General features: G+C 36.7%; 1 protein-coding gene and 1 long non-coding RNA gene across 5 annotated transcripts in view; one reads left to right on the forward strand and one right to left on the reverse strand.

Annotated features, from left to right (window-relative positions):
• The window catches only part of LOC309812192, a 50431-nt gene extending 32340 nt beyond the window's left edge, over positions 1 to 18091 (reverse strand). For both annotated transcript variants that reach the window (XR_014295295.1, XR_014295296.1), the window contains exon 1: positions 17738 to 18091. This is a non-coding gene — a long non-coding RNA (uncharacterized lncRNA). The remainder of the gene's footprint in view (positions 1 to 17737) is intronic.
• The window catches only part of SOX5 (SRY-box transcription factor 5), a 1015676-nt gene that overhangs the window by 495373 nt on the left and 494275 nt on the right, over positions 1 to 26028 (forward strand). The gene's annotated exons all lie outside the window — the stretch shown is intronic.

A 26028-nucleotide genomic window follows, 5' to 3' on the forward strand; every position in this document is an offset into this window, starting at 1 on the left:
CTCGTTACGTTGCTCTTTATTCCATATTAGAATAAAAAGTTCCAGATTTCTTTTGATTCAGTGTTCCAAATTCTTGTAACAATATCATCAGTATTTCCCACTATCCTGTGGTATACTTGCCTCTCTTCTCTAATTCTTTTTTTTGGAAACATTGTTGACAAAAATCCGTAAATTTTTTAGAAGCCCCATTTAACCTGCTAATTTCCCTTTTCTTATCCCCATAAAAGTTTTTTCAAGAATTGACCCATTGCTTATTTATTCTCACTTTTAGTTTCCCCGTCTTGCTTTTAACTACCTTCTCTCCACCTCACCCCCTCTCTCTTTCTTTCCTGATTGTGTAAGTATTGTGAACGATCCAGAGAAAATGTAAGCTGTACAGAGGGAAGTGAAGAGTATGTTTAATCCGTAAAACTGACGGTCGGTCTCCGAATAACAAGGCGTTGACCATATGTCTCCTACTGTGTAATAGGGAGTGATAAAGTATATATGACTAATTAGAAGAATCTCTGCTTGTTTTAAGAGTTATAGTAAATAATAACATGTATCTTTCTTTTACCCGATGTTCTTTTAATTTCCAGGAATACTCTTTCTAGGACTACCGCGCTCCAAAAAGGATATTTTAAGGATTATATATTGCTGAAAGGCACTGGAGTTTGGGACTACAAGGGAATCTGAGTTATTTTATTTTTCTGGAGCAAACTCTTGGTACTAATGCTGTTGATGGTTGTTTTGACTATATTACATTTTGCTGAGCCTCGGGACTGCTTTTGGAAGGTTTAGAAGTATCCAGGGAGGCGCCTGCCACTTTGATTATTCATACCCAGCTTTTTATTTTTATTTGAGACATAAAATAAAAACACACCCTGGCTTCTGCTCAACCTCAACTGGCGTTCATTTTAAAAACAAACCCTAAACTGACCAAATGGCAGCAATACAAGTTTTTTCTGAGAGTGAGTCACCATTCATGTCAATCAGAGTTCATTTATGGAAGCATTAAATTCTGGTGCTGGCCAGGCCACCTTTAGACAAATTAAAATGGGTTGGGATTTGGTAGGCTTGGAACGGAGGACCGAAAGGAAAACCAGGGTGATGCTATGACTCAGGAAGTGACTCTTTTCCTTCTGAATCAGAATCGAGCCACTGGTAGAATTTGTTCCCTCAGGAAGATGGCAACTTTTAGGTGAAAGGTTAAATGGAATCTCTGACCACCTATGTTCATCTCGTTGTTGGTTCAACTCTGTGCCATTTTGGATAATTACTTACTCTTCACCTTTTCCCTCATTGCTTAGTTGCAAATAAGAGTAATATTTTCCTTTCTGTGTGTCTTAAATCATTTTTAAGTGTAGCTGTGAACTTTTAACCACTGGTACATTTTATACCAGAGGTGGTTTTATTTCAGTAATGTGTTAACTAATTTCTGCAGAAATGTACCACAGTTTTTTCTACTCTGCTCTTTTGATAAACATTAAAAAATGTTTCTCTAGATATCTACCCTCTGAAATTTTGCTGCTTATTCTATTTATGTACAAACAACATCAATTCTAGTTTTCACACTTTTTTGTTCATTCTTTTTCTTAGTATTTCTATGTATATACTTCTAAAAATGATTTTATAGGGATTCATTCTTCTAGAAAACACTTATTGATCACCTATTATGTGTGGCTATTTCATCTTTTTCATCATGTCTTCATCAGAAGCTATTTAGAATATTTTCACTTCCATAATTGATTGATTTCTACTTCAGGCCATCTGAAAGCTCAGGATTTTATTAAATCTTACTAATACCTAACATTAGTCAGGTTGTGGATTTTTTTTTTTGTATTGACTCTTTTTAGTTTAACAGCAAGATCAAATTTTAAGACCTCTGTACATTTCCCAGCCCTCCATATCAACTGATAATCAGGAGAAGCGTTTATATCTTTTTGGCAAATTTATATGGTTGGTTCATTATAGAATTATAACCGTTTTAATCCCCAGCACATTTGTTCATTCTGTATTTATTCATTTAATGCACAGTTCTTGAGATCCTACCATGTATCATTAGATTATTAGTTCCTTGAGGCATTATCATACTTTTGGAAGGAAGGAATAAAGGAATACATGGATGGATAAGCATATGGTCCCTTCTCAAAACAAAGCTCCTTTAGAGTGAAGTTGACTATGTCCTCACTCTACTCCAAATTAATTCAGGATTCATGTGGTTTTGTAATTATGGGTACTGAGCATTTGTGTTACTGGCAAAGCAGAGACAGAAAAGGTAAGGATTAATGCTTCATGGAGACCAAGGGCCTAGGTCTGAAGTGAGGAGGTGGGAAGGTTGACAGTGGTCATTGTGGGCAACTGACAATTACAGATCATGGACTTTAGCATTGAACACATTTAGTAATTATTCATTTTGGAGGTATCTGTCCCCCATCCTTTACCTTATTAGCTTAAATATTCTCAAACCCATCTTCATGTACCTCAAGGGGTGAGTAGAGACAGATGGCTCCCCTGTGGAAACTGGACTTCTGCTCTTTGATTAGCAAGACCATCACTGCCAAGCAACATCCATATGGTTCTCCTGCCTTCTTCTTATCATTGTTTTTGATACCTGCAACTAGTTAGTTACCCTTTCTTCATCTTTGAGGGGTTGGAGGGCACAGAGTAATCAGACAAGACCTGGAGTCCAGCATACAACTGCTAGTCAAGATCAGGTTCTTGAACTTAATATCTCTGCCAGCCCCTTGACATTCTGGTAACTGCAGGACAGTCTGGCCATTGTACACTCTCCAATCCCAAAACTAGTATGTCCTTTTTTCCCTCAATGCAAAGCAAATTGTCATTCTTCATTAGGAAGTCTCTTCTATGCAACTGGGTTTAATTTTAAAATAACAGCATTTGGAAATTAAGGATAATTACCTTACAGTTTGCATTTCCAACCTCAGCTTAAAAATTAGTATCTCGGAGGAATATGTATGAAATCTGTTTAGGTGATAGCCTATATTTGTGCCCTGTGTCCCTACATTCTTCTGATAAAGAGAACTTAGGCTATAAGCTCTGTCATGTGAACCATCCTTATGTATTAACAGACATATTTTAAGCCAACATCTCTTCTGAGATGTAAGTTCGTGAGATATGAGTAAGTCATGACCCCTGAGCAAGTTTACATATATATATATTTTTTTTTCATTGTTCTGTTTAACAAATATTTATTGAGTATCTACTATGTGCCAGCCCTTTTCTGAGTCCAGGATACAGCAGGGAACAAAGCGAGGTCTAGAACCATATAGAGCACAGTCTCATAGGAAGACAAAGACAGTAACCTTATAATGTTTTCAGGAAAAACCAACCATATTTAAATTTATTATGGATGCAACTTTGTTTTTAATTATATTATTTTACATTTGTGATTACTATACATTTTTTAATGATTTCTCATTGCTTTAATGTTATACTTTATGTATTTGAAAGCAGTTTGTGAACTGTAGAAAGCTGGATATGTAAAACATGAGTTAAGAGCACACACCCTCTCTGATGGAACTGATCTTGTGCCATAGCTACTGGATTTTCAAAAGTAAATTTAAAACTTGCTGTACCAGTGTATATGAGAGCTATCTTGGGTGCTTGAAATATTGCATTACAATCTCCTTGGATGAGTTTAGGGAGCCTGTATTTTTAACAAACAAACTAGCCAAATCTACTGCTGGCTTTGGGAGGGCCACACTTTGAAGAATGCCATATTAGAGAGTTTATCAGAGGGGAGCTTGGAAGGACCCCTCTGAGAATTGAATGCACATATCTTGGTGCCTCCAATTCAGCAGCTGACATTGGTGATGCATTCGAATTTTTTTAGGCCATGTTCTAGGTACAAGAGCTACAGAGATGAGTAAGTCATGAACCCTGAGCTTAATGATCTCACAGTTTATTTACACTACCATAGACTTCTCTGCCATTTTATAATTAGTTGTCATGCTGTCATGTGGCATTTTCCATTTTTATACCACTTATATACTTACATATTATTTGACTTACTAAATTGCCTCATTGATCCTGGATGCATGAGTTTTTTTAAATTACACATAGTTGTCATTACAGATGAAAACAGAGGCTCAGGGGAAACTGGTTATGTAGGCCAAATTCTGGTTATGTAGAGCAAGAATGTGGCAAAGCTAGGTCCTTTGATTCCAAGTACAGTTTTTTCCACTTCATTGCATTTACGTGCCTTATGAATATTAGTTTAGAATTTAGAGTATTTCTTCACCTATCGCAGGTATATTATAATATTCAGAGATTCTTCAATCTGTGTAAAGGTTGTAATGTACCATGTTCCCAGCCATTGAAAAATGAAATTCAGCGTCCTTAAGTGAAGCCAGATGCCTCCACTGAGAATGGCAAGGATCTCTCGTAATAGGATTACTTGTACATTCCAGGAACTTATGGCAAGTGACAAATGAACTGATACTAAGAAATAGCATATAGACTTGCTGAGAAGGAGGCAGTCTTTGACCACCGCCAGTTTAAAAGTTTCTTGCATTAGAGGCTCTTCTTAGTCTAGGTAGCGCCGTTACTCAAAGGTTTATTCTTTGATTTACTATGTCTATTGTTTGTTCATTTTGTTCATTCATTCATTCATTCTATAAACATTTACTGAGCACTACTTGTGTACCAGAATAGGCCAAGTCACTAGTTATAAAATTATGAATAAGACGTGTTCCCTACCCAAATATGAAGCATACTATATATAATTACCACAAAGACGTGAATAAGGGTCCATCCTATGATTTCTCAATTCTGACAGTTACCAGTGGAAATACTGGTTGGAGAAGTGAGTGTGTGGGTGAATTCTTCAGTAAGGGTTGAAATTTGTTATAGTTACGCATCTGGCAGTACTTAAGAATTATGAATGATTTCATGTTTCCATGGGCACACGGTACATTATAACACATTATGTAATATGCTGGTTGATAGAGCACTTTATAATAGTATAACATGGTGCCTTTCTTCCCTCATCCTTAAATCACTGTACACACATCAATTCTCACAGTACCGTTCCTGGGAGATGTTGTGAGGATGTTTTTATTATCAGTAATCGCTGTGGTAACAACAGTCTAGAGTTGAAGAAAGTGGGACGCAAAATAACTTGCCCAGGGCCACTCCACAACAGATTGGCAGCTTCCCCTCTCATAATACTCTGTTCAGTTTCTAAGTCTCAGAACTTCTTTGAAAGAATTGCTAGCCTGGATATTTTGTTCATTTATTTTCCTATAACTTAGTGTGGCACTTCATATAAGCAGTAGAATTTTCTGTGGTGGCCCACTGGCAAGCTCTAATGCTTCAGGGCCTTGTCTTGAGAAAGCTGTCAGATAGTCCCACCCTTCTACTTTTCCCTACAGAGAAACCATAGTTGAAGAACTCTGGTCATTACTAAGGGGATGAGTCTTTGTGGGCTTGAATTTCCGACAATGTAATACATTCCTTCATCAGTCTCTGTCACTCAAAAACATTTAGAGCTCTGGGTATTTAATCAGTCGTCCAGTTAGTTTCTTTTTGGCAAATATCTGTGTTATTCTTACATCACATGGCATTCTCAAACACAGACTACAAACTAACAATGTTGAAGATCAACTGTGCTAAAACCAGAAAGAAATCAGAACTAAGGTGAAAATCTTTTCAGACTTGATTCCACTCAATGCTTATTAGCTCTGCAGTAGAGAAGCCTGGAAAAAGAAATAGCATTTCAGAGTCAGAGAAGAATGTTCTTTGCTCAGGCAGGTCAAGTCAGATACTTGTCCCTTTCTTGCTGTTGTTACGCATCACTTTGCCAACTGTACGGTCAGGATGTGAGTCTGCCTCTTAGGTCTAGAAGCCTACCATGTATGACTCTATGCAAATATGAGGATCCCATTGGATGACAATTAGTTGATTCATCCGTTTTAATATTTGTTTGTTTCTTGAATGTATCTTAAAATGTTTTTTCTCTCTCAGATTGCTGTATTAAAAAAGAACAAAACTCCCATTCAAACACAACAATTATTTGAAACCATTTTCCACAGAGCAAGAGGATACTTTATACCGTAATGACTAGCAAGCCATATTTTAATGTTCATGTGATTGATTGACGCAGTGGTTCAAAACAGTTCCTCTGGAACCATTCTTGCTTCTTATATTATACGGCCTGTTCAAAGAAGGGAGCAGAAGAAAGTTTCTTTTCTGTCAAATTGATTCAATGGGTGTATGGAGACCATATATACCTCAAGTGACTCAGTTACTACAAGAGACCTAATTACTGACATTAGACTTTTGGGTGACATTGAGTAAAGTTCTCAGGACCAGCTTGCTTTAGCTTTTTGCAAAAAAACTCTATGTTTAGGGTTTTGCACAAAAGTTATCATTGACGCTACAGTAGTAGCAAAATGAAGTGGGGCCTTGGTTTTTATAAAATGTTATTTCTATCTGGATAATCATTTGGATATATCACTGAACATTATGACTACAATGTAGGCACACAGTAATAATTGGTTCTGGCCCCTCTGGAGACACAGTGAGGCCAGTTGGAAATACTAGCATTGGCTGGGAAGCAAGACAAGCTGACTTTTGGTATTCCTTAATACTTAGGACTCCTTAAAAGTTATCCTTCTGTTCTTTGTTTATACCTGGTACAGGGAAACTGAACCATCATATTTATTTTTTCTCCAACCCTAGTTTTCATCCAAGATCCTCAATTTTGGTGTGGAAACCTGACAATAATAATAACTAAAATGACAAGGAAAACATCCAACCTTCATTGAGTACTTACTAATTACAAGTATCTTGAGTTCTTCACACGCATTGTCTCTATGAGGTGATTTATTAGCCTGGGCTCTTTTGGTCATAAGTGATAGAAACCCAATTCAAATATGCTTGAACATAAAACGGGAGAGAGTGTTGTTGGTTCACGAATTGCCTAGCTTTAGGCATGACCATTCCGGGGCTTATGTGCTCTCTTTATCTCTCATCTCTCTTTGCCTTTTTCTGTGTTGGCTTCATTTTTAGGCAGGCTTTTGTGCATATGGCCTCTGCCCAAGCAGCTCCAGTCCTTTATCCTAAAATTTAAAAGTTAGGGCTTCTTTCCTCCTAACTCTATCAAAAGTCCCGTATAAGTCATCTGTTGGTTTGGCCTGTATTTTGATTGGGTCCATACCTGAACCCATTCTTGTGGCTGAGGAGATAAAATGCTTTTTTTGGCCAGGGCATGGTTTGAGAGTTCGGGAACAGTTTTTTCCCCACAGAAAAAGATGAAAGAGAAAAGAAGATGCAGGCAGGTCAAAACAATCCCCATGTCAACGGAACAGTATTATTTTTCCTAGTTTACAAACGTAAGAACTTTGCTTAAGGTCACAGAGCGAATATATGGGAGGATGTGGACTATAACCCCATCTGTCTGATTCCAAAGCCCATGCACCCGCAAGGGAGATATCAAGGTTGAGAGTATTGACAAGAGTTAGAATGTCTAGGGGTGATTCCTGGCTCCACCACCACTTACTAGCACTGTGCCTTGAGGAAAAATGTAATCCTTTCAAGCCTTAGTTTCATTACCTATAAAATGGGGGTAATAATTGTATCTACTTTCATAGGGTAATTGTGAAAATTAAGTGACATCAATGTATATAAACTGCTTTGCATCATTCCTAACACATTATAAGTGCTCAGTACATGCTGGCTATTATTGTAGTGTTTTGTTTTGTTGTTTTAATTACCACAAAACTATGATTTAAATCACCAGTTGTTCTGACTTCCCTTTTATTTCCTGATTTACCCTAGGTAAAAAAATGGATTAATAAACCCAAACCATCACCTGATTAAAATTCCCAGTTTCTTCCATTGCACAACACAGCCAATCCCATTCATTTAATTTATTATTTTTTATATTTTTGATATTATTTTTATAGTCTGATACGACTAAATCTTTTATGATTACTTAATGAAGCAGTAACCTTGTACAGAAAGGGAACCACGTTTGCCATACACCTCAAACTAACACAACGTTGTAAATCAGCTATACTCCAATATAAAATAAAAATTTTAAAAAAAGGGAACCAGATTTTTTCCCCTACTGTATCTTTCACAGTACTTAGAACCTTGTGTATACTATGTACTCAGTAAATATTTGTTGATTTCTTTTTTTTTAATACTTTTGATCATGCTCATTTCTTCAAAGCCCATCCATAGGGAATTAGCAGGGGAGATGTGGTTCCTTTTCCTCAAGTTTTGTAGGTGAATCCAGATTTGAGGGTGGGGCTGGGACTCAGATGCCAGCAATCTGTGGGAGGAGAGGGTATGCCTCACCCACCACAGGCACACCGGCCATCAGAGAAGACTCCTTGGGCCCCTAAGGAGTCCATCCAGCTTTCCTTCCATGTCTATTTCATTGTCAGATAAATTTAAGGCAGCACAGTGAGAACAGACTTTTCTTTAGAAAATCCATTAAAAATCAAACTCTGAACTAGGTAAGTAGAGTTTTCTAAATTGTTTCAATGATTTGCACTGCTTCAGTGCTAAATGTGGGTTTTATTTATCTGAGATGTAGAAAATAAGCTATATAGCAAGATCACTCTTCTAACCGCCCATCTAGCCTATTTCCTGTTAAGATAAGTAAAGATTTTGGTATAAGGGGAGTGTTTTGAATATGGATTTACTATCAGTAGCACACAGGAGAGCTGTTACCAGAATAAGGTGAAATTTAATGCCACAATTTCAATATTTAAATGTCTTAGAGATTCTAATGATAAAGATGAAATATAACATGCATAGAGTGTATGTGTGTATATATGTATAAAACACTGTATATGATTACAGAGGGAGTACTTCTCTAGCAAGTGCTAATTTTAAACTCCTTAAATGTTATAATAAAGTGAAACAGCATAGTTAGATTAATGCAATGTTTCTTGTGTCTTGGTTATAGACTATTCAAAAAGGAAGTATATATTTGAGATATCTCCTCACAAGAAGCATGAAAGGCCCTTTGACATTTGTCTTCACCTTATTTGATCCTCCCATCAGAAGAAGTGGCTTGAACAGAGCCTTAGACAAAGCTATTTAAATTGCCTTTCTTTATTTTTTTAAGGGGCCTATTACAGCAACCTAGTCAAGGTTCAAGGTCACTTACTCTTTTCATGTGGTAAAATAGTTTGGCCACTTCTAAACTGCAGCATTTGGACTGGCAGCCTAAAGGCTAAAAAGCCTATATCTTTTAACTAACCTAAGACAATATATAACTCTGTATTTACAGATTTTTTTTTCTTTGCAAAAGTAATAACACTCAGTAAACAAGAAAGTGCTGCTAGCATTTTGGCGTTTTCAACTAATTGATCAGCAAAGAAAATATACTGTGCCCCGGTTGTATTTAGTGTAAAAAGTAAGAGGAACATTCTAGAGACAGAAGTGATTTTTCTAGTTAGTTACCTACAAGGAGATGTATTGATTTCTATTGGTAGTACTGGTTTCTGCCTACAGATGTACATTGTGTCCAGGGGTTTAGAAAACAGAGCTTTTAATTCTTTGTAAATAGTAGCATTGTATGAAAGGGGATTTTTTTTTTTTAACTTCAACTACAAAAAAATATTGTGCACATCGGTTTAAAATGAATTGACCTTTTGTTTCAATGAGGGCGGTGTGTTACTTGTTATGGAGTGACTCCATTTGCCCATGCAAATAAGCACAAAGCCAGGATATTATCAGGCAATGGTAAAATTAAGAGGTAGGTCAGATTTAATGGAAACATCTGTCATTAACCCTTTTACAGAAACTGCCTCAGGGAATCCTTGCAGATAAAAGCTATGCTAGGCTATCTTACCTTGCTTTGCAGAGCTGCAAAGGGATGGCAGTCACACCGTAAAAATTCTGCTCAGAGGATTTACTTGAAAGAATGGCACATTTTAGAATATGGAAGAGAACAACAAGGCTTATTTCATATATCATTCTCTTTATAAAAAATTTAAAGACTGTGGAAAAATTAAGGCTGCTATTAATATTCAGATTTTATACCAGCAAACTTGTTCCCTGCTGTTGGCTACATTATGCCATTCCAGTGTCATCTTATTAATACCTCAAATCACAAATGAAATATTTACAAGCTATTTTCAGAAATTATGTAAAACACAAAATTAGGAAAAAAAAGTGTATCCGTAGCTGCACATGGTAATACATTTTTGCCTGTGTCGTGTAGTGGTGATAAGAAAAAGTTAATTTTGCTCACTGAGGAGTTATTGAAGATAATTCAATTTATGAAAGTTTAACAGTCACTTGGATGCCATTTATTTTTGTTGCTTTAAATTATCGATACTAATAACAAAAGTATATATGAGTCAATATGCATTTGCAATGAAATTTAAAACACAACTTTAAAAGATTACAGTCATGCAATAAACTGCATTTGAAAATTGTTTTTTAAGTTTACGTGAGTGAACACAAAAGTGTTAATATTCATTTGTCAGGTGGTAAAGAGGGCAGTGGGAAATCCCTGATTATCTCCATAGGGGTAGAAAATCCAAAGTGATGTTTCAGGTATTTTAGTTATGTTTATTCACAATATAGTTGCTCTTAAAATTATTTTGCCCCTCCTCTCTCTTACTATTTTTATTTTCATGATTGCCTTCGCTATAGTATTTTACTAATTCTTTCTTTATATGATCATTTGTGTCTTCTTCGCTTTTAACCTTCTTTGTCTTCCTACTATTCTGATATCAACGTTGCCTGGTTTTTTCTTTCTTTTACCTTCTTGAAAGTAGGATGCACAGATTAAAATGCACCCCTCTTTTGACTACTTCTTCTGCTAAATAAGACTTTAAACTTATCTAGCTAAAAAGGCATTGTAAAATGAATAGAGGGGCCATTTACTTTCCCTTTTGGGGGACTTTTTAAACAATATCTGATCCCTTCCTTTGAGTAGGAGAGGCCCACAAAGGTTTGTGCCAGCAGCAGAATGATGAACCATTTTAACACAAATCCAACCTCCTCAAGGCCATGGGATTGAATTGGGTAGAATTACTCTGAATGTTACTTTGGACAGATTGAGGGGGTGTGGCATGAAAGAGAATTAGTATAACCATGGATATCCATCTGCTCTAAAAAATACAGTACTCATTTTGTAACTTTACGTATTAAGATGTTTGAAAACAGTTTTTGGACTTTGAAAAAAAAAAAGCCAAGTAACCTCAGGCTCCAAACATAGAATTAAATGGACTTAAAAGTTATCTTATGCTGCTTCAGAATTCACCTATTAATTTTATATTGGTCAGAAGTTAGCATTTGATTTCCAAATATAAATCATCTCTGTTGCTTCCTGTGGGTGTATGAACATGGATTCCTATAAGTGGGTCTCTTCCTCTTGGACCATGAGCTGCTCAAAGGTCCCCAGGTCTGTCTTCATTCACCATTGTAAAGCACTTATTTCAACTATATACACAATTAGGCACCTAATTAGTGTGTTTCTTTATTGACAAATGCTTTCATACACTGATACTTGATTTCAGTGTGTAACTCTGCTATGTATAGGAAGGCATGCCATAAGAACCATCAAAAAAGTTGCAGCACACATGACCCTCAGCCTGATTAAAGATCATGTTGAGTGCCATCCCCTTCTCCCAATCATAGTGGGAAAGGCTCTTGGTCCCAGAGGCAAGGCAGACCTGCTTAGTTATTCGCTAAGTGATACAGACTTCATGGAGTGCCAGCTACCTTCCAACAGCTCACAAAAACATGGTCTTTACCAGAATATTTTGCCTTTTTACCCAGTTTAATAAACTGTGGTATCTCCTAGGTGTCATTGTATTTTGTTCTTATTTCTTCATTCATAATATTCTTTGCATCTAATGATTGGACAAGATGTTTTGGGGATATTGACATTTGGCTGAAATGTCTGTTTAATTTTGAAAGAATTCTTATTTTTTTCATTTTTGTCAGGTTTTAATGATTCTCTTCTAAGAACCCTTTTGATGATTTGTCTTTTTCTATGCACCTTTTTTTTTTTAAAACAAAGAGAGAGCTGTGAAATTCCTTCTCTGATTTTTTATTTGAGGCAAGGCATCGACTTTTTTTCCCCTATGTCCCCTGGACGGCTGACCTGTAGCTTGAAGACACCTATCAGTTAGCCGGACTGTTGGGAACCCTCTCTTCATTGTATCTCTCTTTGATAATCAGGGCATGAATCCTTGGTTCAGTCAATAGATCCCTCTTTCTTGAAAGAGTTATCTCAAGGAGAATAAACAGTGTTCCTGACTGATGGACCTGCTTGGCCTAAATCTAGATTCTTAAGATGAAACATTCTCTTGTTGCTGGTTTTTCTCCCTAAACCAAAACAAGTGTATTGTTATACTAACAAAATACTCAGAATGGTCTGTTGGAATTATCTTTTTATCCTCATTTTGGAAAAACTTCGATTTACTTAATTGCTTTTTTTGGATATAGTCACATGGTTCAGAATTCAAAAAGTATAATAATGTGTACCACGAAAAATATTTCCCCATTCCCATTGAATATTTGCCCAATTTCTACTCCCTTCGCTCTCTGCAAGTAACAGTTGTAACTGGTAACTTGTATGTCCTTTTAGACTTTCTTTACTTGCCGATCCTTTGCAATAGGTCCTCCTTATTCCCAGTCTCCCAACTTGTACACGTCCATGTTCACCTGACGTTCATAAAGTGTCTAACTATGAAGTGACGTTTAACAATGTGCATGTTGAATCTGGGTACTTTTTGCTTGGCTTTGCATTCACCTTTCCACTTATGTTTTGAAGAGAAATTTCATATTTTCTTTGCTCTAATTCTGGTTGCCAGGATGGCCAAATGCCATTCCTGGAAGGGGTGTGTGTTAGAATGGGCACATGCAGAACCACTGGCACAGGAAAAGGAAACCATTCCTGTGTCAAGGAGATTTATCTATTCATTGTTTAAAAAATTGTTATTGTTACCATCATGGACCATTTGTTGTGTGCGACCCATGTTCTGGGTACCATTTTAAACAAAGAACAAGGCATGTTCCTGGGTGGTGCCCAAGGCACTCCCAACTGGGCATGTTGCGACTCTATCTATGGTAAGATTTCGATTTTGGTAGCCAGATCTTTAGCAGTAAGCAGAAACTAATCTAGTACAATTGTTTCAAACTGTACTCTGAGGAAAGCTGTAGGGTTTTTTTGTTTGTTTGTTTGTTTGTTTTTGGTAGGTTTTTTATATGTGACCCTGGGGCCAGTTAGTGAATGGAAGGGGAAAGGACATAACCTTACTACTTTTATCTCTTTTATAAATTGTACCCTTGTAAGATTTCTATTGGAGAAGTATTCCAATGGCTTTAAAAAAGTTTGACATCCCTGCTCTAGAAAAGTAAATACCATAGCTGGAGTCAAGGAATTGTGTTAACTCTGGCTGTGCCTCATTTTCAATTCCACATTACATGGGGTACGACAACCTGATGAGAACAAGTTGCAGCCCACGTGCAAGCTGATACAATTTTGGAAAAGTTGAGTGTAAATGTATGTTATTTAATTGCTTTATGCTTTTCATGCACTAGAAAAAAATCACTATAGGGATTCTGTAGGCAATTTTTTGTAATGTTAAAGATCTCTTTGTAAGGTGAATAATACCCTATTTTATGTTGTCTAGGTTTGAGTTTTTGAGTTATATTTTCTTTAAGGGAGAAACATGTATCAAATAAGAGAGCACAGTAGCACTGACTTTCTAAATTATCTGAAAGGTGTAACATTAAGGGATACACACATCAGAGGAAAGAAAAGAAGAAGCAAAGGGCACTTCCCTGGTGGTCCAGTGCTTTCACTGCAGGGGGCATGGGATTGATCCCTGGTCGAGGAACTAAGATCCCGAATGCCAAAAGGCGTGGCCAAAAAAAGAAAGAAAAAGAAGAAGCAAAGGATGGAGAGAAGTTTTATTTACAAATAAATGTGTAAAGTTGTTTCCAAATTTTACAGTGATGGGGAAGGAGATCACAGCAGCAGAAAATGATCTGGCAATAATTTGGAGATGAGAGAATGGAGAAAGATGATCTTCTTTACTGACTAGTTTTTTTTTTTTTTTTTTTTTTTTTTGGTACCCGGGCCTCTCACTGTTGTGGCCTCTCCCGTTGCGGAGCACAGGCTCCGGACGCTCAAGCTCAGCGGCCATGGCTCATGGACCCAGCTGCTTCGCGGCATGTGGGATCTTCCCGGACCGGGGCACGAACCTGTGTCCCCTGCATCGGCAGGTGGACTCTAAACCACTGTGCCACCAGGGAAGCCCTACTGAAGAGATTTTATTGAGAGATTGGTGGCTGTGAAATGAGGGTTTAAAAACACCCATGTAATCCTCTTTCCAATATTTTTTGTTTAATTTTACTACTGGTTAGAAATTACGGAAAGAAAGTTATTTCAGAGTTAAACATCAGCACTTTCTTAAAGTTGTTACTTTATATTTTGAAGTCAGTCAATTTCATTTATGTAATATCTGGCTGAAGTTTACATATTAAGGACGACTATAAAAGTGTTTCACATGTCACTGGCATTCAATAGATGATTGTTGAATTCTATTAAATTACCTTCAGATACATCCTAATAATTCTAACAGCACTGGCTACCTTTAAATTAAATAGGTTGTGAAAGCATTAAAAATTAAGGTAATATGGGCTTCCCTGGTGGCACAGTGGTTGAGAGTCTGCCTGCCGATGCAGGGGACACGGGTTCGTGCCCCGGTCCGGGAAGATCTCACATGCCGCGGAGTGGCTGGGCCTGTGAGCCATGGCCGCTGAGCCTGCGCATCCGGAGCCTGTGCTCTGCAGCGGGAGAGGCCACAACAGTGAGAGGCCCGCATAGCAGGAAAAAAAAAAAAAAAATTAAGGTAATGCAAAATTAGGAAACTCATTTATTTGTTTAAATTGGTTAATTCATTATAGATGTCAATAACATATTTAAGACAACTGAGTAATAGCAGAAAAGACATTCATTAAGTTAAATATTAAAAACTATTTTTTAAAATCAGCAAGGTAGTATTAAACATACTGAAGGTAATATAAGTAGAGATTGTCTATGTAAAAAATCTATTTCACTTAAACTGTAACCCAAAAAGTGAAAATCGTGTGTATTTTTGTTGTTGTTTAATGCAGCCTTCTGTTTACTTCATTTATCAATAGTTTCCTCGTCTGTCATTCCTTTCTAACTTTGATCTACATGCCTTAGGTAGGGCATGAATTAAAGGGCAAATGTAGAGTTTGGGGATCCCCCATATCGAGGAGCAGGTGCAGGAGGACAAGGGAGTGAGAGGCTCAGAAAGGCCAAGCAAAGAGTCAGGAGAGTCACGCAAGAGGCATTCCCAATTCACACAGGGAAGCCAAGAACTGAGGGGTTTGTGTGTGATGGTGTTAGATGCTAAATAGAAGTTAAAGAGGATGAAGCCAGAGAAAAGGCCGCTGGACTTGGAAATTAGGTGGATATCAGTCACCTTTGAGAAAAGAGCTTCTGTAAGAAGGTAAGAGCAGAAGCATTTGCAGTGGATTGAAAAGTGTACAGGAGATGAGTAGGAAGAGGCAGTAGACGGGGCCAAGCTCACAGGCAATGCAGTTGTTGATGAAAAGGAAAAGGAAGCAAAAAATAAGGGAAGCTGGACCAACAAAAGACAATCCAACTATTTTACCACTAACTATGAGTTTGACTGCTATTTGTTACAAATAAACTCCATTAGAAAGCAGTTTTCTTCTCTTCCTAACTTACACTAAACAAATCTGGAATGGTTGGCGCCTTTTTTCGAAGACTTTAACAATTTGCTTGTGGGTTTTCACTTTTTGCCTACTCTTTTAAATGTAAAAAATTACTTAAGTAGATGTATTTGCATTGAATCAGCCTTCCATCCTTGTAATGAATGTCATATGGTTATGGTGCATTATTCTTTAATTCACCCTTTAGGTCTACTTGGTAGAGTTTTGCTTTTTTTTTAAAGTGATTTTGGTCTATAATAGTGTGTGTGTGTGTGTGTGTCTATACACACAATACTGTCTTGGTCATGACTTGGTATCAGGATTGTGCTAATGCTATAAAAGAATGGAGCCTTTTAATCATTTTAATGTTTGGGGACTGTTTAAACAAGAAAAAAATTCTCTTTAATTTAGTTTTATTAGAACAAATATAAAACTACCTGGGTCAGGAAAAAAAAAATCTACCTGTCTGATATTTTTTGGAGATAGATCTTTAACAATCTTTTTCAGTTTTTCTATGGTCATTATCCTATATAGGCTTTCCATCTATTCTGTCATTTTATAATTTCTCTTTAAGAAAATTATTTTCATAATGGGGGAAATGAGTATACTTTAGGCTAAGGAGAAGGAACTAGTGGATGAGAAAGAATTTATGATAAAAATAGACAGGAATCATGTAATAAAGGAGAAAATTATTCTGATGGAAGAAGTGATGGAATACATAGCATAATTGGAAGGATCAGAAAGAAGCAGAGGCATTTATCCTTCAACTTGAGAGAAGCAGGTAAGGATGGGCAAAAATAGACTAAATTTATAGGTGGAGGAAACTTGGTAATTAAAGGGGAAGGGGAAGGAGGCAAACATTCATTTATTCTCTGTCTCGCATTGTGCAACGTGTTATATAGAAAAAAATCACACTTAATTTTCACATACCCCTATGAAGCAGGTTTTATCCTCTCTATTCTGTAGCTAAGGACACGGACAGGTTCAGTAATTTGCCCAAAGTATCACTTACGGAAACTGTGAAACTTTTATGAGTATTTACTCAATATGATTACAGAGCTTTAAGTCAAAATATTTATTTTTGTTTCCTGCGACTGGACAGAACACATCTACTACTAGGCATATATGCTTGTGTTTGTGTATATTTGCATATACATACACAACTGCAGATAGATCTTTTGGGTATCTAAATATACAAATATATAAGACTAGGTGTATGTTTATGTAATTCATGTGAGGAAATTCTACAGTTAGGGATTTAACCTAGAAAGACACCTCTCCAGATGATATAATAGCAATAATAACAACAGCTTCATTTATTGAGCAACTGTATACTTGCTGACAATTTGCATTGTTTCTATTTCTACTCTCACCACAATCATAAAAGGTAGAACTGTTATCACCATTTTTATAGATGAGCTTATTGAAGCTTGGAGAATTTCAGAAACTTGCCTGGGATCACGTTGCTGGTATGTACTGAGCAGGCATTCAAACCTAACTTCAAAGAATATACTGCTCTGTATACCAGACGCTGCTTCTTTTTGGATATTCACTTATTACCTGTCAGAACTGTTTAGGATGCCCTTTTCTGTTCACGGAAGCCATTCCAGTGATTATCACTTACTTCCCAGATTCAGCTCTGTGAATCTTCGATTGTCAGAGGGTTTTTTGTTATGACTCTGCTAGGTAGTTATTCTTTACCTACAATAGTCTATTTGAGTAATCAAAATAAAATTAAACAGATCCTCACTCTTATTCTGCTGAAATGACTAGCCCAGTGTCATGCACAGAGAATACAGTTACCAAATGTTGGCTGATGATGTTTATGACCCTCTGGGTAAGGCATGCCTACTCAACAGGGCTGAAGAAACTATACACCTGTTTATTTGTACAAAAATGAAAAATGTAGCATTTAAAAAAAAATCCTGTGACCATATGACTGGTGATTTTTCTACTTGGTAAAAATTAATCAACGTAGACTTTGGAAAATTCACATTTCAAGAAACTTCAAAGACATTTGTAATGATCATACGCAGTCACTTACCCACTCCCTTTTTCTTTTTCCCTTTTACTTTTATGCCTCTGCGCCCACAGCATGGGAAAGCATTGAAAGAAAATAAGAATCTTAAACTCATAAACATACCTGCTTACCATCTGGCAGGCATCCCAGCAGTCTGGTGATCTCCTTAGTTATCCAGCAGATAGTAGAAAAACAAGAGTCCTGTGAAGATTTCACATGTTGCCATATCCCTGCCAGATGGTGATTTGTAAAACATGGACAAATTGCACTGGCTCCACTTCCCTCCCACAATCACAACAGAAACACTGTAGCAATGGTGTTTAATTTGAAAGCAACTTCAACTGAATAACTTTTAAGGTATAAACATCTAAAGATTATCATGATAAAATGTATCATTATCTCTGGAGAGCTGGTCCTTTACAAACCTGCTCTTCTGTGCATGGCTACTTCTAGGATTCTCCCTAAAAACAAAATCTATGGAGGGTTGGGAAATGTCAACATCATGGGACATTTGATTACTACCTACTGATTCTTTGCCACAACATGATGTTTTCCTGTCATCTAATGATGGGCTGCAGGACTAAAAAATTATATTGACAAATTTGCCATTTGGGGCAACTTACCTCACATTGAAACGCGAAGAACTGAATCGGGGTAGAAGCAGGGAATCCAACTCTCTAAATGTTAATAAAACAGTAAGTAGTTTTAAAATAATATTTTCCCGCTGTTTCAGTTGTTCTTTGTGGTTGCCTACACAATACTCAAATCACTGGTCAGTTTAGATGAAAAATGTCAAACAAGCGGTTTAGCATTGGGTAAACAAACTACTAGTTTGTGGTTCTCACTTTTCAACAAGCTTTGGTCTCAAAGCATACTTGGCCAGAGAGGGATATCTTTTCAACTCTTTCATTAATTCAGAAGTCCACCTGGATCTAGCAGACAAAAACTTTCCTGATATTGATGGAAAATGATAGAAGATAACCAGCTCTTCTTCCCTGTTGCGGTAGCTAGATTTGCTTAGTAGTTTCTGTTCTCTGGAGGAAGTATACTGGCCACTTCGTCCTGATGATATGGATGCAAAGTTTTTACATAACCTTTTTTTTCTTTTTTAGTGGGAGCTTTATTAAGATATACTTACATATTAATTCACCCATTTAAAGCATACAATTCAATTACTTTTAGTGTATTCAGAGTTATGATGATGCAAACATCATCATAATCAATTTTAGAACATTTTCATCACCCCAGAAAGAAATTCCAAACTTATTAACAGCCATTCCTCATTTGTTTCCCAAACTCCACAGCCACAGGCAACCACTAATTTACTTTCTGTCTCTATAGAGTTGCCTATTCTGGACATTTAACTTAAATGGAATCATATAATGTGTGGTCTTTTGTGACTGGCTTCTTTCAATTAGCATAATGTTGTCAAGGTTCACCCGTGTTGTGTGTCAATACTTCATCTTATTTTTTACTGCCAAATAATATTCCTTTGTATGGATATACCACATTTTATTTATCCATTCATCAGTTGATGGACATCAGGGTTGTGTCTACTTTTTGTGGAAATGTGGCTATGTACATTTGGGTACAAGTTTCTGGGTGAGTATATTTTATTTTTCTTGGGCACATATACCTAGTAGTGGAATTGCTGTGTCAGTTGGTAACTATATTTTTAAACTTTTAAAGAGCACGAGGACTGTTTTTGTTTGTAACACCTTATTCCTTGTAGGCCAGGGACATAGTTAGACTGTAGACACACTGAAAGTCTGTAATCTATAACATTTTAATTTCTATTTCAGAATAGTGAATGGACATGGTTTTTACAATTAGACAAATCTAGAATTGAATCGTAATCTCACTGCTCACAACTCTATGATCTTGGGCATATTTCTTAATCTCTCTTAAATTTCATTCCATCATCTATGAAATAAGGATAATAACACCAGTTTTGCCTGGAGTTTGTGTGTGTGGAATGTGATGATGTATAGAAAGCAGCTAGCACAGTGCTGATTACATGGCAACTTTCCAATAAATGTTGGGGGTTTTTTGTTTGTTTGTTTGTTTTGTTTTTTTATTCTTTACTTTTTGCTTTTGAATTCCTGAGCTGTAGGAACAGACTTAAAGAAAAGCTTTTGGGGATAATTTAAGTGTTCAGGTGAGGGTCTTCTTGGCTGATTTATAGGCTCCTTGGAGAAAAGAATCGCATTTTTATGTTTACTCTTCAGGATTATATTTAGAATTTAATAATCAGAAAACAATAAAAAGAGTGTATACAAAACACTGTTTGCTGTAACTTTTAAGAACTTAGTGTTAAAAAATGAGACTTTATTGCAATTCTTACGCAGGTGTGTTTTATTATTGGAGGGAAGCTTATTCCACATGTAGACCATCTCATAAGAAATTGAAATGAGAAAGAAGTATGATTCTGAGGAATTTTTTTGTCTTTTTTACTGAAATATATTTGACATATAGCATTGGGTAAGTGTAAGGCCTACTGAGGAATAATTTCTAGTTAGAGTTTCAAAGTGAGACCTTTCCATAAAGACCTTTCAAATCATTTATTATTTGCAGACACTGGGCGCTTGACTGACCCAGTATGGAGATGTGCACTTAGTTCCATAGAGATGAGAAGGGCTTCCTGAAGGAGGCATTATAAGTCATAAACATTTAAAGTCTTGAAGATCTCTTTAGGGCTGCTTTCTTGACTTCGGCAAAACCATGCTTACATCACACAGAACGATATGAGTGTTGAAAGATCATGAGCAAAGGGGATTTCATCATCTTTCCCAAGAGTGGACTACCCATGTGAGATGATTTTCTGCATGCAGAATCTGGCCTTAACTTGTAACCTAAATCCTTTTTGCTTCATTTAAATCCATTTCCACTAAACCCATATTCCTGAGGCCATAAAAGAACAGGAAAATATTTATCTAGGTTAGCAGGTTTGCCCCATGTCCCCCAATCTTTTAAACTATCCCAGAGAGGTTCAGCTGGGCATAAATGGTGTGACCAGCGAAACTGAGATGTTTCCTTTCACCAGTCTTTGGGTGGTCATCCTACTGACCCCTTGAAACTCTAGAGGTATTTGAAGAAACCAAGAAAGTTTTATTCATACTTCCAAAGGGGGAGGGGGAGAGGAAGGAAAGGAAAAATGTAAAAGGGCTAGGAGATGTGGCTCAGATATATTCTTGCTTATACTTATACTCGGACACATTTTTAAACCTTTTTTTATGGTTTCAAGTTCCAAATTTAGGTATCATTAAGTTTAACGTTTTAAAATAACAAATTTTAGTGGGAAGCAGCCACATAGCACAGGGAGATCAGCTCCCTGATCCCTGTAGGTGCTCTGTAAGGGTGGGATAGGTAGGGTGGGAGGGAGACGCAAGAGGGAGGGGATACGGGGATAGATGTATACGTATAGCTGATTCACTTTGTTATACAGAAGAAACTAACACAACATTGTAAAGCAATTATACTGCAATAAAGATGTTAAAAAAATAATAAAATTAAACTAAAAAATGAAATAATAAATTTGACTTTATTAATTATATGTGTTATCACATATTGCCTACATTTTGGTGTCAATCCAAGGAGGAATATTTGAACTCCAATAATTATTACAATTTAAATTATTCAAACACTACAATGATGATATCACAGATATTAATAAGCTTTTGTAAACTCTTCTCACAGACAACTCATGCTTTCTTTTAAAACGAAATTTGAATTTCAAGCCTAGATTACTTCATAGTATCATTTTAAATTGATAACATCTGAAAGGGGTGGGGGGGGTGAGGGGAGTTCCCCTTTCAGCTCTTCAGAACAGATTCTGTTTCAAGATTGCCAGAAAATTTAGACCTGCTGCAAGTTTAACTTTTGCATCACTGCTTTTTTAAAAAAAATTCTCTCCTTGCACACTCCTTCCTTCTGATTATACTCTCCTCCCCTGCTCTTAAATGTGTCTATTACCCTCAGGCTTTGACCTTGGGCAGACTGTGAGCACAAAGTCATGTTATTTAGAGTGAAGTAACACCAGTAGTCAGGAAGGAACAATGTAGTTCAAGCCAGATAAAATAAATCTCTCATTTCCTGTCAAGGGACTGAGCCAAAAGCAATGATGAGAGACAGGGGGCAAACCGCGCAACTCGAAACACAGACGCTGGGGATAGACACCACCACAGGCCTCCTTTGAATACAGACAACAAAACCCAAACCAGCCAGAGTGACAGGAGACTGCAGAAGAGCTCCGGAAAAAACCAAAACACATAAAACAGAGGGGAATCTAGGCAACTCCTGGCCACCAGAACGACTTATTTGAATTGCTTGAGTAGAGAGTCCTAAGGACAAGACTGAGACATGTGAGGGATTCCCCTGTACACTCAGGGAGTTTCATAAACTTTGAAACACACCTGTGGAGCTGCCACTTTTGACGAACACAGCTTTCGAATGAAAGACAAACATCGATCTCTGACTCACTGTGAGCTGCATATTAAATACGCAAATAGCCATGGGAAGGTGTTCCCGTACTCAACAGACTGACGCAAAGATGATCGCTGTTCCCATCTCTAAGAACTTTGCTTTCTGAATGACTGCAGCTTTACTAAACAAGCGCCGATAGAGTGGCTGCTGGCCACCGGTGCTGTTTAAAGTTATTTCAAATATTTAATCCCTCTAATCCTTAAAAGAGCACGAGGAGGCACCCGTTTTACTCTTATTTTATAATTGAGATGCCTGGGGCACTGAGAGGCAAAGTGACTTACTTAGTCACATGGCTCATGAGCGACAGAACCGTGATCTGAACCCCAGTCCTGGGGGTCCAGAGTCCACTCCTTTAATTATTATACTTTGCTGAATACATAGCCATATCCTACTAGCATGACATTTTACTAATCTTAGTTGTTTGCAAGCCCTGCTCAGATTCTTTTGAAGTCCACTCTTTGTTTCAGTAGTACAATGCTCACGTCTGAATGCTCGTGTCAGGCCGAAAAGAAATGTAAAAAATAGCGAGAGCATGCTACATTCATTAACAACGCTGAGTATTTCACTTTTGTCCGAAGCTCTTCCAAGATGGTAAGGGACTGAGAGTTCGTTCATTCATTCATTTGTCCCATCAACAAATGCTCATTATTGAGTGTTTACTACATGTTAGGCACTCTGATGGGTGATCGAAGAGTCTCCTGCTGACACAGAATCAATCAAGGATGCATTTAAGATCCAGTCTTGTACAGGGTATACTGTATAAGGAATCTTTATGAAGACAGCAAAATTCTTAAAGATGAATACTAGTTTATATTTGGAGATCAGAATTTTTTTAGGATGTAATATCATTGCACCTTTTGAATCAAACATTTAGAAACTATCACATGGAGATGGAAGCATTCTTTAAGACTGTACCAAAAGACTCTGCCCACGTAGCGTCAAAATGACAGTAGACATGCATACTTTAGAAAAAGCATGCCTCATTGTGAGAATGTTTCTAAAACTTAATTTGTAGTCTTTTGTAGTCCTCCTAGACTAGAAAAAGTAGCAGTGTTTTGGCTTGAAATATACACTGTGCATAGTTCTCTTGTGGCACATAACATGTTATATTATACTTAGATGCAGCAGTATTATACTTATCTGCTAAACTAAGCTTCCTGAGTGGGGTATTGTATTCTTCATCTTTGTGTACCACTGCCTGTTGTAGTATCTGGAATTTAGAAGTTACTCAGTATATGACTGTTACATGAATGGATGAATACATTTTGCATACACACATAAATCAGAGGCATGCACACAACCTTTATATGTGTAATATCATGCAAATCATGGATGGTTCAAGACAAATTGTACTATTAAAGGTAATGATTATTCCTTTTATAAAATAATAACCATAATAATGTAATAGATAATTTATTTGAATATTTACTATAGAAGGCCTAGTAACACCTGCTTCTATGTTTTTAGCATGGGTTGTTTAATTTAATCCTCACCCTAATTCTATGAAGCATGTACATGCTTTGTTTTAAGGTTAAATTGAAAATGACCATAAGTGATGGACCCTTTTACTTTAAGTATTATATAATTAAAGTTATTCTGTTACTATTACTAGTGGAAAAGACTCAGGAAAATAAAAAAAAATCTTAATTTCCCTCCCCCTTTCTAAGAAATAATAAAATAGTCCCGGTTCAAGAGGTAACTATAGCTCGCATTTATGTTTTTGGGAGCAATTCCATAAAAATTTCCGTATCCTCAGAGGAGAAAACTCAGGCAGATGAGAGGTTTTGCCGGGGCACTGCATGCTTGTATGAGGAAACTTGTGCATTGTTAGGGTATATAAAACACAGAGGGCCTCCCTGGTGGCGCAGTGGTTGAGAGTCCGCCTGCCGATGCAGGGGATACGGGTTCGTGCCCCGGTCCGGGAGGATCCCATATGCCGCGGAGCGGCTGGGCCCGTGAGCCATGGCCGCTGAGCCTGCGCATCCGGAGCCTGTGCTCCGCAACGGGAGAGGCCACAACAGTGAGAGGCCCGCATACCGCAAAAAAAAAAAAAAAAAAAAAAAAAAAACCCACAGAGATGCCCCATAATAGATTTGGTGGACCCATGCCTTAACCCTTGGAGAAGTTCAGGAAGAAAACTGTATCAGACCACTTGGACATATGTGGGTGGAGAAGATTGCTCCAGCTCTGTCATGCTTGAATTTGAATTAGAAAGATGCCTTTGATAGATGTTGAACTTTATTTTAAAAGGCAGGCCTTTATATCTATTTTATGTTTATTAACCTGTTCGTATATGATGCCTACACAAAATGCAAAATATTTTAACAAAATGAGAAAATTAATTCAGACATTCAGATATTTTGTTTCCTGGTGTCCTTAATACTTGCACATACAGGTATGCCATAAATACTGGCTAGTCTTTTGCTTTCCGATATTTATTGACCTTTTTACCTCTCTGCTTTGTCTTCTGTTGACAGAAAAAGGGACTTTTGCTTAATCTAACCCAGGATGTTTCCTTTAAACAAAAACAAGTACTTCCTTTCTACAGGAAATTTATGAACCAGAAAGTCTGTGGAGACAATTCATCTCTTCTTTAGGTAGTTTGCAACACAGTGTGAACCTAAGGTCGGCTCAGACTCTGGTGGGGAACAATATCAATTATTTTTATATGCCCCAACTTGGGCTATCTGTTCCTGTCTCTCCTCTACTAATATTCATATTTAGGATATGACAATTAAACGCTGATAAATAGTAGATAACATATTCTTGGAGAAACATGTATGCTGAAGGTTCTGTATGATTCACAAAAGCAGAAAAATGAAATCATTGAGAAGCAAGGACTGATTAATACCAATACTGACTGTATTGTAACCATGAGTAAAAGATGAAACTCAAAAACTATTTTCTGTATGGACCAAAAATGATAATGAAAATTCATATCTATTGGTGGATTTCTTTACCCTTCCTCATGAGGAAACACCCATGAAATCAAGTATCATGATCCAAACAGATAATAGGAAATATATTTAATGCAACATAAAACTAAAATTGTAGAATTCATTGCTGCTATCACTGAAGCAAATGGCACAGTAAGTGTAGTTTTTAAAAAAGGGTCAATCATTTTTATGAATATGGAGAACATTGTAATTACATTATCTCAAGAAACTTTAAGAGATTCCAGTCAATCACACTTCAGAACAGATCAATAGCTTGGTCAGGAAGAAATATTTCCGTGTTTTGTTGGTATAGCACACTCGACATATTATTGATCTCTAGATTCTATTATTGGGCAATATTCAAGACAGACTCCAGGTTAGGATAAAAATTGTACAACTTGTTTTATCAATTTTAACTGCTTTATTACTGCCTTGTATACGTGATACTATAAAGGTACATACTGATATTATTATGTAAAAATTAATGCATAATTATTAGAACCAACAATACCAAGGCTTCCTAAAACTTGTATTCTTTGTTTATATGCATGTCTTTAATCCTTTATTTTTGTAATAAAAATCTAATGTTTATCTAGTTCTACATTAACTTTTTGGTGACATTTGAAGACATATTAAAGAGTGTTAAATGTAGTGTTGGTTAATCACTGTAAAATACAGGTAAAGTGCTCAGTACTTTGTCTTGTGCATGCCAGATGCACAAACAAACAACTTTAATGATTGATTTGGGGCGTTTACAAAAGGACTTAGTATTATTTAAAGTGTACTTAATGTTCATTTTTAAATGCAGTTTAAAACAACCCAATTACAACTTATTATTAACCAATATATTAAATAAGGCAAGTCTCACCCAAATTTATTAGTTTGCTACTTATCACA

The sequence above is a fragment of the Mesoplodon mirus genome (assembly GCF_964341445.2).
Source record: "Mesoplodon mirus genome assembly, chromosome: 11".
NCBI classification, from domain to species: Eukaryota; Metazoa; Chordata; class Mammalia; order Artiodactyla; family Ziphiidae; genus Mesoplodon; species Mesoplodon mirus.